At 47.6% G+C, this 15,638-nt stretch overlaps 1 protein-coding gene across 6 annotated transcripts in view; it reads right to left on the reverse strand.

Annotated features, from left to right (window-relative positions):
* NPAS2 (neuronal PAS domain protein 2) overlaps positions 1-15,126 on the reverse strand; it is a 158,969-nt gene extending 143,843 nt beyond the window's left edge. For all 6 annotated transcript variants that reach the window (XM_023251580.2, XM_023251579.2, XM_023251581.2 and 3 more), the window contains exon 1: positions 14,968-15,126. The gene's annotated coding sequence lies outside the window, so the exon portion shown is untranslated. The remainder of the gene's footprint in view (positions 1-14,967) is intronic.
* Positions 15,127-15,638: the final 512 nt, after the last annotated feature.

Raw genomic sequence — 15,638 nt, forward strand, 5'->3', positions numbered from 1 at the left:
GTCTCCTGGCCCTGCACTGGTCTGTCCATCTCAACCCACTGACTATGCAAATTCATCTTCAAGGCAAAGAAGTGAAATCAGTGCATACAACCATGAAAAGCAAATTTTAAATGTTTACCGTTACAACTCATGGGAATCATGATAATAAGGTAAGCCAATGGTGGCAATCTGGGGACTTGAAATACACTGTGTATTTGTCTTTTATTTCACTACAATCCTGTTCCTATTTGTAAAATGGTCAGCACCTGCATGGAAAGACAGGTAAAGTGAGGCATGGGATAGGGTGGATGATGACCTTGTGCCAGGAGGCTGAAGACCTATTTCTGTGCTGGGCTCTGCCATCACCAAACCCCAGCCTCAGTTTCCCCTTCTGTAAAATGATGGTCCCGGTGGCCTGACCTCTGAGCTCTCTTTCAGCTCCACAGCCCCGACTCTCCTCTTGGGGAGACTGCCGTAAGATTCAAAGCTGGGGGTAAGACTGTTCTAGCAGATTAGAAGCTAACCCCACAGATTTCCCAGAAGTTTCTTGATAGTCACGGAAAGAGGAAATTGCAAAAGCAAAATGCAAATTGTTTATCTTAAGGCTGGAAACCTGTGGTTAGGTATAATATAGAGAATAGGACATTGGGGTAAATATGGCATTTTACAGCCTAACTTTTAGACAGAATATAAAATAGATCCAGTATGGGCCCCAAGTTATTGGAATCAATTATCTCCTCTGCCTGAATTCAGGTGAATTCACGCTTCTGCTTTGGGTGGAAAGAATCTCCTTGGGATATGAGGTTTGCCCTAGAACACTAATAACTTCTGGAAGGATGAGGGGGCCTAGCCAAATGACTCAGGTGTCTGTGAGCATCATTATTTACTAGAATTAGCAATACAAGTGCTGCCACCAGTTAAGCTATACTAAAATGCTCAAAGGTACTGTTGTTTTTAATTGGAAAATTAAAAATCTGAAAAATCTGCCCCAGAACTAAGAGGAATACCACATTTCAGAATGTACAGACCTCACCTCATATTCTTTCTAAAGTTCTTCCATAGTTCCAACCCCACTTTTCCCCATCTGAGAAAGATGGAAAGAACTATTCCTCCCAAACCCCATACCTCTCTTTCTTCTGACACTGCTCTTGTGGCCTGGGGACGTGACTTCATGTTAGGAGCAAAAGGCAACACCAAAGAACCAGAGAAATGTTGAAACCGAGACACCAAAATTCTGCATATGTGGAATGGATGAAGGAGGAAATTGACCTGTACAACCTACCTGTGTGATCAGAATTCAAGTGCCCCTTCAATAAGAGTTAACTCCCGCTCACATAAATTCACAGCCAGACATGAAAAGAAGCAATCCCAACCCCTCCATCCCCTGTCGTCATCATCCAAGGCACAAATTTAACTCTCCATAGCTGAAAAACCATCCTAAATCAGTTTGTTTTGGAGCTCTCTGAAATAATACGCAGCCCAGAATAAATCAGAGAGACGTTATGAAAGGATTCTGGTGACAAAAGAAACATTTATCACGTCAGCATAATAACACTCATTGCGAGAAGGTCCTGGATGGCTAATCCTGCCTCTTTGGTGTGGGTGTGGTACAAACAGGGACTAGAATGAATCTGATTTCATGTGTGTGCCCACGTATGCCAATCATGGGATAGACTGAATGACCTTACTGATGTTCATTTGGGCTTCTGCTTCTGATTCTATCGGTGGTGGGAGCAGCAAGACAGAGACCCAAGTGATCTGACAGGGCTCCTCGAGGCTCCACCCCCAAGACGAGCCCAACACCTGGGCCCACAGCCACCCAAAGCTGGCAGAGGGAGGGGAGCCGCTTCACAGATGCCCCCGCCAGGAGTTAAACCCCGTTATTCAAAACTCTTTAATACCTTGGGGGGTGTCTGGGTGGCTCAGTTAAGCAGCTGACTCTAGACTTGGGCTCAGGTCAGGATCTCACAGTTCAAGAGTTCAAGCCCCGGATTGGGCTCTGTGCTAACAGCGTGGAGCCTGCCTCCGACACTCCCTCTTCTCTGCCCCTTCCCCACTCGTTCTCTCTCACTCTCTCTCTTTCAAAAATAAATAAATGTTAAAAATTAAAAAAAAACCAAACTCTTCAATACCTTGCCTGCATGTATTTTCCTTCACATTCACTGAGTGCTGAGGTTCACACTTCCACATGGAGGGGAAGCATGTGGGAAAACACACTCTGGGTGAACCCTGGGTGATTTGGGGGAGGCTTCCCCACCAACCAGTCAGCTGCTGGTTCTCTAGGCCCCGGGGTTGATGAGACTCAGGTGAAATGATGTTTCACAAAAGTGCTAGCTGGCCCTGACCTTTTCATGCTGACTTCTCTGTTGCTCTCAGCTAAAGAAAGACATACCTGACTCCAGAGAAAATGAGGAAAGACACAAGGAGTGTCCTGATTTAACAGTACTTATTACAGCTAAAGAAATAATTTTGAAAAGCAGGTTAGCTACTAAAAGATGGCAAAGAACAGAATAACGATTTTGCCCTAAAAACGCTTTTCCGGCCAGCTTTCCTTCTTTATGGCCTTTGACACGCAGTCTCCTCTTCCTGAGGGCCGGGTTGAACTCGGACAACAAATCGGAGTTGTTGTCAAACCACAGGGTGAACCCAGCCACCGCACAACAACCTCACGCTCAGGACAGCCGCGTAAGCTACAGAAGTCATGTTCAAGATGCTCGCTTTGTTTTAGACACATCCTATCTTCTTAGAAGTGGCGTTTCAGAAAAAGTAAACAAAAACTGGATGTTCTATTTTTGGTCCTTCTTTAAAGGGCTACATTCAAGTGCTTGCTCTGAATGGCCCCGAGCACATCACTTAACTTCTCTGTGCCTTGGGATCACAGTTGTAAAATGGGAATAAAATAGTGCTCCCTCCAGAGACGGTTGTCGAATCAAAGGAGCTAATGTGTGGGACGGTGACAGTTGGGTGTAGCCCCTCCCTAACCCCTAGGCCTAATGATAGTTTATGCTGCCTAATTTATTATGGAAAAAATGACAATGAGATGCCCATGGGGTGGCAGTGACAAAGCTTTGGGATACAAAATGTGCAGGGGGAAGCTCCTACTGTTGACCCTGCCCCCCCATGCATGAGAAGCACTATCAGAAGTTGTTCAAGGGGCATCTCATTCTTCATCACAGACACCAGTGAGCTTTGTGCTTTTATTCTGCTTATCTGGAAGGAAGTTGGATGTCAGTGCCCACAAGAGTGAGTGGGTTCCAGAAGTCAAAGTGGACAGTCTGTGTCCAGCCTTGTGTTTGTTTCTCCCTGTTCCAGGCTGCCCCAGGACGCTGGCTTCCTTATCTTATTGTGCTCATGTCAGAGAGCAGGCTGCACAGCACACAGGGAGATAAGACAATGGTTGGGGGGAAGCCGGCTGGTCATTTGGACTACCATGTTCCCTCCCAGGATTTCAGGGCGGTGAGTGCGCTGGCTGAGGCCAGGGGGAGCCTCATTCTTGCTGACTGGCTGGATTTCAGCCGGAGACGCATCATGCTCAGGCCTCAGCAGAGAAAGGGAAGCACTGAACCTTCTGGAATGGGTCAGCAGGCCTGCCTGGCTGCAGGACCTGCGAGATCTGGGAGCAGGGAAAGGACCCTTGGCTTGTGCAACCTCTCATTTTCATCTGGAAAACATGAGGGTCGCCGAGGTCCTGTCTTAGTCTATTCTGGCTACTGTAACAAATTACCATATACTGAGTGGCTTAAACAACAGACATTTATTTCCCACAGTTCTGGAGGCTGCAAGTCCAAGATCAGGATGCCAGGACAGTCAGTTCTGGTGAAAATCTTCTTCCTGGTTGCAGATGGGGGCCTTTTCTTGTCTCCTCACACGGCATGGCCAGGGCTGGCTAGCTCTCCAGCCTCTTCTTCTAAGGACGTGACTCTCATCCATGAGGACTCCACCCTCATGACCTAATCACCTTCCAAAGGCCCCACCTCCTAATACCGTCACACTGGGACTTGGGGTTTCAACATATGACTTTTAGGGGGACACAAACATTCAGTCCATTGTAGGTCCTCTCCTTCCATTGCAAAGGCAGCTTATTAACCAAAATCAGGGTGTGTATGTATCTTTGTGTGTGTCTGTGCGTCCAATCCAAAGAGTAAACTCCCATTTCCATCGAAAATCAGGTGGTTTCTTGCTCCTCAGGGGATTGTGACATAGGAGAAAAGTAACGGGATCCTTCCAGGTGGTCAGAGCTAAGCCCTACGGCTGCAGGCCAACCCTCTTTAGAAAAAACAGGAGGTCAGAAGAAACAGCACATGTCACATTTATCATGGTGAGATGCCCCATACATCCCATAAGATCTTAGAATCCACGGGAATCCACAGAGTCTATTTGACTTAGACCGAATTTTCAGACACAAAAGGTTATCAGGCTACTTTGTTCTTAGAAACGGGAAAAGCTTTTGAAAGCAAAGTGTGCAACCCCAAGCATCTGCCAAGACACTGTGTTTGGCTTCTATAGTTTGAGTATTTCATTTTGTCCCATGACGTTAGCTTTTAAGAGAACACTGGGATATACTGTGTCTTTAATTGCTAGCGTGTACCTTGTCTGAAAAAAGCAAGGACTTCGTTCATTAAGAAGTTACCTTGAGGCTGGCATTTACTGGGGGCAGTGGTGGTGTGTGGGCAGTCTGAGGGATGAGCTGGTCCCAGCGGGGAGTGATAAAAAGATGACTCCTACTTCTCATTGTTATGGACATCTCTCCTCTTGATATCGACTGTTTAGTATGAATACCTCCCTTTTATGGATGAAGAGGCTCTGTTTTGGGGTGTCTGTGACTTGCCAAGTTCACTTGGCCACAGTGACCATGTCAGGCTGCCAAGGCTTCCTGCTACGGGCCACAAGCTGCATTCATCAAACCATTTAAAATGCTGCCCGCCTCCATGGCGATGGCCACTCACATGCTCTGATTTAAAGTCAGGTCATAGGTCAACACTGCCATAGCCAAGGAAAAGGCTGAATGTTTTTATAGGTATCTCCTATAAACAGGCTGCAATACACACAAGAGCTGTCAAACCCAAGCTGCCAGAAAACACAAACACAGCCTCACGTAGGTTCATCCTAATGATACCACCCTAAGTGGCACAAACTAGGAAATGAGGCTCTGGTGCTTAATAGAGCTACATACATACTTAGCCACGCAGCAAAAAGGAAACAGGAGATTTTGTACACAGGGGTTAAACAGCTGGCCACTGGGAACGGCCAACTCACGCCAACACAGCACAAGTTCACAGAAACGGGGAACACAAAAGGAACTATTCTTCTTCTAAAAATTTAAGCAAGGGTGGGGCACCTGGGTGGCTCAGTCGGTTGAGCCTCCGACTTCAGCTCAGGCCATGATCTCGAGGTCATGAGTTCGAGCCCCGCATTGGGCTCACTGCTTTCAGCGCAGGGGCCACTTCAGATCCTCTGTCCCTCTCTCTTTCTGCCCCTCTCCCCAACCCACCCCCACTTAAACTCTCTCAAAAATAAATAGACATTAAAAAAAATCTGAAGCATGATGTCTTTTTCGTTAGGCACCCCCGCTATTTCCCAGGTCTCAGCCAGTAAGGGGCCGGTGCAGGTCTCTGGAGCAGGTTAGCTGGAACAGTCTCATCACGTGCTTAGAGAATGCCACTAGCCCAGCCATGGAGAGACAAAAGAGAGAAGAAACCCACCGTACAGTGGGAAGAGTAACAGACTCTTCCCCCCTCGTAACTCCACATACACCAAACAGCAGGAATCCATACAAATGTGGCGCACACTGGAGCCACACTGGCTGCTAAGCATGGCTATTTTCACGGCACAAGGGAGAATGAATGGTGCCCCTGAAGTTGTGTGGCCGGCGCAACAGGCCCTGGCCAAGCAAGAGCAAATGAGTGCCAGGGCAGGAACAGCCAGGAAACTGCCCCGGTGAGTGTGTGCAGCAGGTTTCCAAAGAACTCAGGGGCCAGGGTGACTGAGGAGTTGCCCCCAGGTGGGGAGGCAGACATGGATCGCTCTGAGGCCCCATGGAAGGAGCAGGGCGCTGTCATGTTTCCTTAGACGCTGTTGAGTGGGTCACATCTGTCGTGTGTGGCAGTCAGGAGCCAGTACAGGTTCTTCCCTCACCCTGTCCACAGCACACTTTGCACACCTACCCACCCTCCTCCTATGAGGTGCTGGGCATCCTGGGGGGCTCACGAACCCAGCCTGAGCCCAGGCCCAGGATGACACACACACGTATGGACAGGGGCGGTGATGTTGGTGGCTGTGTCCGAGACCGGACTGACAGAGAGTAGCAGCTGGGGCCCTGCCAGGGAGTACCCCGTGGCTCACTAGAGAGTGAGGGAGGGACAAGGGGGGCCAGGAGCTAAGAGTCTGCTTGCTTGGGGAAGGGGGTGGGGCATGGGGAGAGTGGTGACTGACAGCAAAGAAGGTGGAAGTTGAGAATGGGATGTGTAATGCAGGGGAGGGCACTGTTTCCATCGAGGCCCTGTATAACTCTAAATCGAGGGGTACTGGGCTTCTTCAGACACAATCTCAAGCAGTGCCTTTCTTGATCAGATATAAGTACAGAAGACAGTCCAAGGGTGGAGGTCTTTTATGAGCTGTGTCCCCCACCGTCACCCCAGCTCCACTTAGTAAACCCGGTGTGTGCTAAGCGAACCATCAATTCCGGAAGTGCTTCCATAACAAGTGTGGCAAGTGCTCCCATGATCCCAGGACCACATGGGATGAGACCACCCGGCCATCCAGGATAGGGAACTGAGAGACAGAGGCCAAGAGTGGAAGCATTGAGGGAAAGCCCCAGAAGCAGCTCCAACGCAAGAAGCTTCCTTACCTCACATGAAATCAGTTTGTCCTGAGCCAGAAATCCTAGAGATTATCACCAGCCAAGGACTGCATTATGATTGGAAATAGAAACAAGTTCTCTAACTCGAGAGACCATAAAACCTCTTCAAAACTGCCACGCAAATCTGCTGTGAATGCATCTCTCTCTCCAACAACCGCTGTGAAGGGGAAGGGAGGCGAAGCCATAAAAATAAAATCCTCCCCGACCATTAAAGCCTTGGCGAGCTCAGCAACCATCTCTGTTTTGGGTCTTAAGATGAACGGATATTCCAGAGCTATACAGCAATCGTTCTTGGTACCATTCCACCTAACATGCCTGCCCCCACTCCAACCACAAACACACACCAAAACTGGGATTTTAAAGTTTTCCTCAGTTTTATTAGATCACCATCTGCAGAAAACCAGGCATCTCATGTAGTGAGTGATGACTGAACTGCAGGCTGTGTCTTTCATTGACTGCATGAAGGGAAGCGCTGATGCGGCAAACACCCCATTTGGATGGGCTCCTCCCTGCCCCGCAAACCCACATCCTCCAAAACTCTTCTCCCGCTACAAAGCAATGCCCACCCACCTCCCTCACAGCATCAGCAGGCAGGCTGAACAGTCACACTGCACTGTGTACATCTATCCTGCTGCCTATTTCCAAATAGGCCTTAATCTTGTGAAACGGAACAGTGGAAAATTGAAGCTATCTAGTTCTGAAATTGAAAAAATACTGGACTCTTCTTCTAAGCACTAAAGACAAATCTGAACTGCTCCCCAAAGCACTGTAGGCCTACAAAGAGGACCAAGACTGGAAATGGAATTGTCCCATCCCCAGGAACTTCCTGGAAACATGAGATTTTTCCTCTCTGAATTAAGAAGAGGAAAAAACACGATGAACATCTTTTATGAATTTCATCTATCCCATTTGCTTTCCTGTCTTCCCTGGCAGAAGCGGAAAATTTCAAAGACTACAACAAACTCACATTTCAGCTATGCGTCAGGCACAAAGTAGTTGTTTAAGTGACTCCTGTACATTCAGAGAAAGAATGTCGGTCAGGGTGTAAACCCTTTGATCCCAGAAACAGTAAAGCTTCTTAGAAATGCTTGAGGCAGCCTGCTGTCTGATGGAAAGCCATCTCCTCAAGAGTTTTCTTGGAAACAGATCACCGAAGGGGTATGTCTCCTAATACCATTTTCAGGGCTCTTTTGAGATGACTGCAAGGTTGATCAGGTCTCCTTAGTTTTTATGGAAAGCCTCAACTTCCACTATTCTCTCTTGTGTCCTCACAAACCACTGGAATACTTCAAAAATGACTATCATGAACTATCATGCAGCCATTAAAATTATATTTGCATGGAATATTTAATGACATGGGGAAATGCGTATGCTCAGATTAAGGCAAACAACCAGAATAGAAAACCAGCATTACGTCAAGCATGGGAAAATGCATAAAAGAAATTCAAGAGACTGGTAATGTGTGGTGTTGGTTAAGACATGGGTGGGTGGGTGGGAAAGGGCATGGATACAGCTATTTGAGTCATCCACTTGGCAGCATCTATCCATATTTCCAACAGATGCGCCCCTCTACTCAGGAATCCCCTCCTAGTAACCCCTTGACTTAGAAAAACTTGGAATGTACCCGAAGATACACAGATAAGGAAGTTAAGACAACATGGAATGTAATAGTAAAGAAGTGGAAACAAAGCACAGTAAGTGTTTAACAACGAGTTAAATTATGTGCCGGCCGTACTCCTCGGTATGACTATGTAGCCTTTAAAAAGAATGAAGTAGATATAAGAAATTACCCAAAAAATTCTCATGCCAAAAAAAGTTGCTACATAAAAGTCATGGGATAAGTTCTGTTTAAAAAGAAGACATACATATATGGGTATATATGTAAATGCACCGGAAAATGACTAGCAGACTACACCCCCAGGTTCATCTCCTGAGAAGGGTGGAGAGGTATGTGGTGCATCGGTTAGGATGCTTCTGGCTACAACTAACAAAAACCTAACTTGACCTGCTTTACGTGGTCAGGACAGTTTCAGGATCTCCCAAACATCGCAAAGCAGAGACTCCTCGTTGGGTAATTCAGAAGGCTAAGGGCACTATGGAGTCCAATTCTTCACCTTTGCATTCTTTGGCAGGTCAGCTGGGACCTGGCCTAGCCTGCTCTGGGGGCTGATGGTTGCCCCACTTACAGGCATTGCATATCCAGAAGAAAAGGGCTGCTTCCCTCCTTGCCTGATTTGAAGGGCCAGTAACCCACCCTCATGCTTCATTGGCCAGGACAAAGTCCACATGCTTGTGCTGAGCCAATCACTGGCAAGAATGGTAGGCTCACTTGGGTAGCTTTGGCCAATCAAGATTTACTCCTGAGACATATGGACCAGGGAGGGTAGACTCAGGAGCAAAACCAGGTTTCTGCTAGGCAGAAAAAGGGGAATGACACTTACATAAGACACAGACTGTGAAGGTCATCTTTTTACTAGAAATGGTCCTGGATTATTTGAAATTTTTATGAGATTATTCATACATATTTTTAAAATATCTAACATTAAAAAAATTTAATGTATAGAAAAAAAAGACTGAAAGGAAATACACCTTGAGGTTGCAGGTAATCTCCATCTTCTTCACTCTTTTCTAGGCTTTCCAAAAATTAAATATACTTTTATGACATAAAAATGATAATTTAAACACATTCTCCTCCATATCTTGATGATCAAGGGGCACAAATATTCTTCATGAAATTGTGCACTACCACTTTTGGTTCAGAAGAGGCTGGAAGAATAATGCTGCTTAGCTCTGTCATTCACCTTCTTTTTCTTTTTTTAAAGTTTCTTTACTTATTTTTAATGTTTATTTTTGAGAGAGAGAGACAGAGAGAGACAGAGACACAGAATCTGAAGCAGGTTCCAGTCTCCGAGTTGTCAGCACACAGCCCTACGTGGGGCTCAAACTCACAAACTGTGAGATCATGACCTGAGCCAAAGTTGGACACTTAACCAACTGAGCCATGCAGGCACCCCTAAAGTTTATTTATTTTGAGAGAGAGAGCAGACATGCAAGGGGCAGAGAAGCAGAGACAGCAAGAGAGAGGATTCCCAAGCAGGCTCAGCACTGTCAGTGCAGAGCCTGATGCAGGACTTGAATCCACAAACTGTGAAATCATGACCTAAGTGGAAATCAAGAGTCCAATGGTTAACCAAATGAGCCACCCAGGCACCCCTTACCTTCCTTTAGATGGGCTTGTGTCTACTGGAAGCCTGGATGATTTTCAAAGACCCAGGGGCATAATCCTCCACAGCTTTCTGCACAGCAGCAGAGTCTACAAAGTTGGGTCCCTGGCTCCTACCTCCCACCCTCTGCCCCTGCCACTGCTCTAACCTCCATTCTGGGTGCTCAGATGCTTGCTGCCCTCCTTTCCCTCCTTGTTACCCCTCTACCCCACCCCCAGGACTGCCTTGGCTCCACTCATTCCTCTGCTTTTCCTCCCCCCACACATCAAAAGGCCATTGGCATTCTCTTACAACTTGGTTTTCAAGGTTTATTTTAGGTGGGGAGGCATGGAGCTGGAATGATAGCAGTAAAATCTCCTTTGCAAATAATAAATGGAACTCTAATACATATACTACATATATCTTATATATTATATATATCTTACATAGTATATATCTTACATGTTGTATATATCTTATATATTGTATATATATATATAAAAGTAGAAAAATGTTGAAGTATTTTGAGGGCCACCCAGATTACCCCTCCTAAGATCAGAGTGATAGAGATCACTGCCTTGGAATATCCATCTTCCCTGGATGTCAAGAGGAAACAATCATCTCATAACCTAAAGTATAAAACATCTGCCTGATGAACTCGGACACACCCTGCACTAATTTCAGCTAACTCAGCTAAATGGGAAAGGTCTCTCCCTCCCTCTCACTCCCTCTCATTCTCTCTCTCTCTCTCTCTCTCTCTCTCTCCCCCCCCCCCCCCGCAAGTCTGCTCATGGCTTAATCCTTCCTTAAAAGTGCTTTGCCAGGGAATTCACCAGTGCCCCTCAAAGAGGGGAGGCACTTGCCCTTCCCTCTGAATCAGATTTTTAAAGGAGTGCCTGACTGTACAAACACCAGTTGGTCTTGATCACTGGAACCTAAAGGCTAGGCTCCAGGAACACCCTCAGGTAAATATATTGCTAGCAGGGTGTCACCAAGGCTAACCAGAAGCCAGGGCACTGCAGGAGAAGAGTGGAGATATGCGTGCTCCTGATAATTCTGTTTTGCCTCTGATTAACTTCCACAGCTGCCCACCCTCCAGCCCTAGCCTGGTTCTCTACTGCTTGCCTGGGGTTTGCTGGTTGACCAAATCGAATCTCTAATTGGTGAACTACATAGAAAAATATTTTAGGAACCTCTCCTTTCTCTTGCCTACCAGCCCCCCCCTTTCCCACTGACAGTAATGAAAGCAATCATTCTGGTAATCCTAGCAACCTCACCAGGGAAGCATTATTCCCACCTTTTTTCTGACCAGGACACTGAGGCTCAAAGAGGTTAAAAAAAGGTTGCTCCAGGTCACACGATAGCTGAGCAGGGAGGCTATCCCAGGTCTGTCTGATTTCAACATTTGCAGGTTATTTTCCGCCAGATCACAAAGCTTTCCATTCCAAGAAGACTAGATAGAGGTCAAGGTCAGCAAAGTAGAAGCCCTATCAGAAAACCCCCTTTTCTGGGCCCATTCTCTGGTCCAGGACCTCATTTTTGGTCTAGAAAGAATCCTTCTCTCTTCCTCATCTAGTCAGCTGCTTGATGAGAGGGCAGAGAGGACCCACGTTCTTTATTTTTCCATTGCCTGGGCCTACCATGTAGTAGATGTTCAGTAAACACATGCTGAACTGAATTAAGTATATTCCAGAACTTTGCTGGTGTTTCAACAGCATCAAGAGTGCATGGTGGCTTGTGAGAAATGCAGCATCTTGGGTCCCGACCCAGATGTGCTGGGTTAGCATGTACTAACAAGGTCCCCAGGAAACTGCACGCACTATGAAGTTTGAGGCGTGATCCTTGACACCTCCCACCCTCTTTAATACACTGTTTTTCTCACACCAGTGTAGAAGTTAAGCTCTCTCCTTTCTATTCTGAATCATCAAATGGAAACCACACACAGGTTTAGGACCCGCAGAAGTTCAAGTGATCTTTGGGGGAATTTTACCTAAGAGATTACTTTGTTTGCAATGCCAAGTGGTCCCCATTGCCAGAGAATTCAAAAAAAAATTCCCCTTTTAAAACAAGTGTTCACATTTAGCAAGTGTTTATTCAGTGCTCTCAGGTACTACTGATCATCATCAGATTTAAACTAGAGTTACTCCTAGTTAAGTATCCTATTAGCACTCACAAATTTCTAACCTTTGGATAACTCTCATCAGTGGTTCAGCTCATCTCCTACACCTCTTTATTGAGCATCTATTATGAACAAGGCCTCATAGGGATGAGATGCTGCAGGGAATATGAATGAGCAGTCCCTGACCTCCCATCTTTGCTACAAATAGAATGAAGATCAGGAACATGCTAATTAAACATTTGTGTAAGCAAACAATGCATCAAGTATCATTGCCACTATTTAAATGTGAAACTCAATTAGATGCTTCTCTGATGCAGCCAATTAAACCGTTGGTGTACAGCAGCCAAGAATACTGAGTCACTGGGCTATTTTCAACACCTTGTAATTTGACCTCTCTTGGGAAAGAGATGTCACCGCTTACATGGGACCAGCATGGGACAATCAGTGTCCAGATCACAATGGAAAAACTGACTTTTCACGTGAAGAACAAGATAGCTACTTGTTTTAAAAAGGAAGAAAAAGGACTTAGCCCGTTCGGTCCTTCAGGCTCAAGAGCAAGACTTTGAAAAAATTAACATATACAGATGGCGATATGAAATGTGTATGCAGGCATTATTATTGTCATCTGAACAAATCACTAATTTTGAATTTACAATCTGAAAACAAGTGGCAGGGTTAAGAGCCACCTATAAAGATCACCAAGAATTAAGAAAGATTGCTTAAAAACTGGGATAAATTCAACTTCATAATGATATACATCAGATGATGTAATTTTTTTTTTTTACCATTTTTGTTCTCTTTAGAGTTTTCATTATTAAACATCCAGAAACACTAAAAAGGACCCAAACTCCAAAAAGGACCAAAGAAGCTTAAAAACAATTGTTATTTTCTACATAAAGATGAAGTTTTTAGTCACCATCTGAACACTGTCATCATATCAGGGAATTTTTTTCATCACACTAATTAGTAAAACCTCACTTGGTTCTTTTCTTGGCATGGTTAACTCTTTGGGGGGTAACGTTTTATTAATAACATATTTCCTCTAGAATGTAGTCCCTTCTCTCACCTCCGCAGGAGTCACTCTGGGGAATAGTAGGAATAAAACCAATTCTATGATCGTGCACAGTGGGACAGATCAGCAAATAAATAGAGGCATCGATTTCCAAGAAGAATATGGCTAAAAGCAGCACATTTACGATTGTTTTAAGCCACACTCCACATCTCTCTGGGAGATGGAAGACAATTATTGAATGTCTTTATGTTGCACACTTTATTTTTAACTAAATCTTTAAGTAGACTGCTGAGAAATGCCAATACTTCTATGGGTCCTGGGTTAGCTGTGTAATGAAACAGAGATTTTTTTTTTTCTCTTTTGCAAAATAGTGGCCCTGGTCAGAATAACGCTTTTAAACATTTCATTTATTCTATGGTTATTTTAAAAGACATTTTGGGATTATTTTTGCCAAACACTCCCGTTAAGGAAATCTTTGTGATAGAAAGAGCTAGAACTTGCCCTTGAATTTTGAACCGGCGCCTCCCACCCAAGAAGGGCAGTTGTGCTTTAATGCAAGCCATAATTAGTCAGTCAATTCACTGGTCAGGCACTAAGTTAGTGTTAGAGGTTCGTGGACAGAGTGCACCTTGCCAGGAACTGCTTTAAAGCTAATTATCTGGCAAGTCCAAACGGGGAGAACCCTCCTATTAAGGAAAAGAAGGTTTGGGTTCTAAATGATCATAAATGATGAGTTCATCTTTGCTATTTAAGTTAATAACTACTCAATACCTGTAAAGAAACAAGCCAACAAATTCAACGAATTTGGGGCACGATACCAAAGGAGCATGTACTAAAGACAAACACGCAGAGCTCTCCCCTCTCGGACCCCTTCTGAACACCTGTTGAGTCCCGAGGCTTTTAACTTCCTGAACTAAAGACTCCCGGATACAACCTTGGGAGTTTTTAGACTTTCTGGAAGTGCGTATGTATTTTTAAGGTTTCCATCTTGCTTAATCTACGAAACTGGTTACTAATTATTTATGAATCACAAGGCTGAAAACAAACTTTCTTACCTTGAGCAGTTAAGGAGTGGCAGGCAGAGGAGCGGGTTAGTTTTTAATTTAGCACCTTGGCACCTGTCCCTACCCTCTGGTTAACGACCCTGCGCAGCTCTATAGAAAGGTCAAAGGTGTGCCTTCCTCCTCGGCCCGGGGAGGGGGCACACCTATCAAATCAACTCCACGGCATCTAACCTGGGAAGCAGTGGCAAGGAGACGCTCTCTAAACATGCTGGGGCAGACTAGGTACCCAATCGGGCCCGGAAACAATTCCGACCTAGGGACCCAGAGAGATCGCGAGCCCGGGGCGCGCACGCCGCACCCTCCAGGGCTACCCGGCTCCCCACTCTTCGCGAAGGCGCGCAGTGGGGCCCAGAGAGGCCACTGGGCAAGCCTCCAGGCTGCTACCTGGGCACGGCTTCTACCCACCCTGACAGTATCCTCTGAGCTCCCCCAAATCCTGAGGTTCGGGGTGCCTCGTCCTCTGCTTCCTATGGCGAGAGGCACACGGAGCACACCAGCCCGGCCGCCGCTGCAGTCCTGCAAGACGCGGTGTCCCGGGCGGCGGGACCCGGGGTGGGGGTGGGGCCCCAACATTCTACGCCCCTGACCCCCGCGCCGCGCAGCCCCGTGTCGGAGCGCCCCTCCCCGCCCCGCGCGTTCACCGCGCCGACTAGCAGGTGACCGAGTCCCGCGACCCCGCGCTCACGGACTTCCAACCCGGGTTCCCCGCGTCCCCGGGCGCGGCCCCTTACCTCGGAGCTGGCCGGGGCGACCCCGCGGGGCCGGGCGCGGACTGGGCCGGGGAGACGCGCCTCCCGCCGCCGCCGCCGCCGCCGCCGCCGCCGCTGGGAGCCGAGGCGGCGAGCGGGCGCGGCGAGCTCCTCCCGGGCGGCGGCGGGAGGCGCTGCTCTCGCTGCCGCCGCCGCCGCCGCCACCGCGGCTGCGGGTCTCCGAGCTACGCGGCCGCTGCTCCCTGGCCGCCGTCGCGCGGGTCCCTCGGCTCCTGCAGGAGGCCGGCTGCTCGCGCGGCAAACTCTTCCGCACGTAGAGCCGGTGGGGAGAGCTGCCGTCGCCTCTTCCTCCTCCCCCTCCCTTCTCCCTCCTCCCTCCTCCTCTCTCCTCCTCCTCCACCCTCGCCTCCTCCTCCTTCCCTCCGCTCCTGCTGCCGGGTCTCTTCTGGCCGCACGCCGGGCCTTGGCCCCGACCCAGCCTGGGATACGCATCCTGCGACCCCCGGACCCCCAGCTCCTCTGGGCGGCCTAGACACCCGCGCGCCCGAGGCCGCCCCCGCCCCTTCTGGGCTGCCAGGGACGCGCGGCGAAGTCCGGCCTGGGGCGCGGGGTCGGAACTGAGCGCGCGGTGGGGGTGTGTGTGCTTAGAAGTGAACTGGTCGAGAGGGGAGATAGGCGGACGCGGGGCTGCC

Source organism: Felis catus, chromosome A3 (assembly GCF_018350175.1).
Source record: "Felis catus isolate Fca126 chromosome A3, F.catus_Fca126_mat1.0, whole genome shotgun sequence".
NCBI lineage: Eukaryota > Metazoa > Chordata > Mammalia > Carnivora > Felidae > Felis > Felis catus.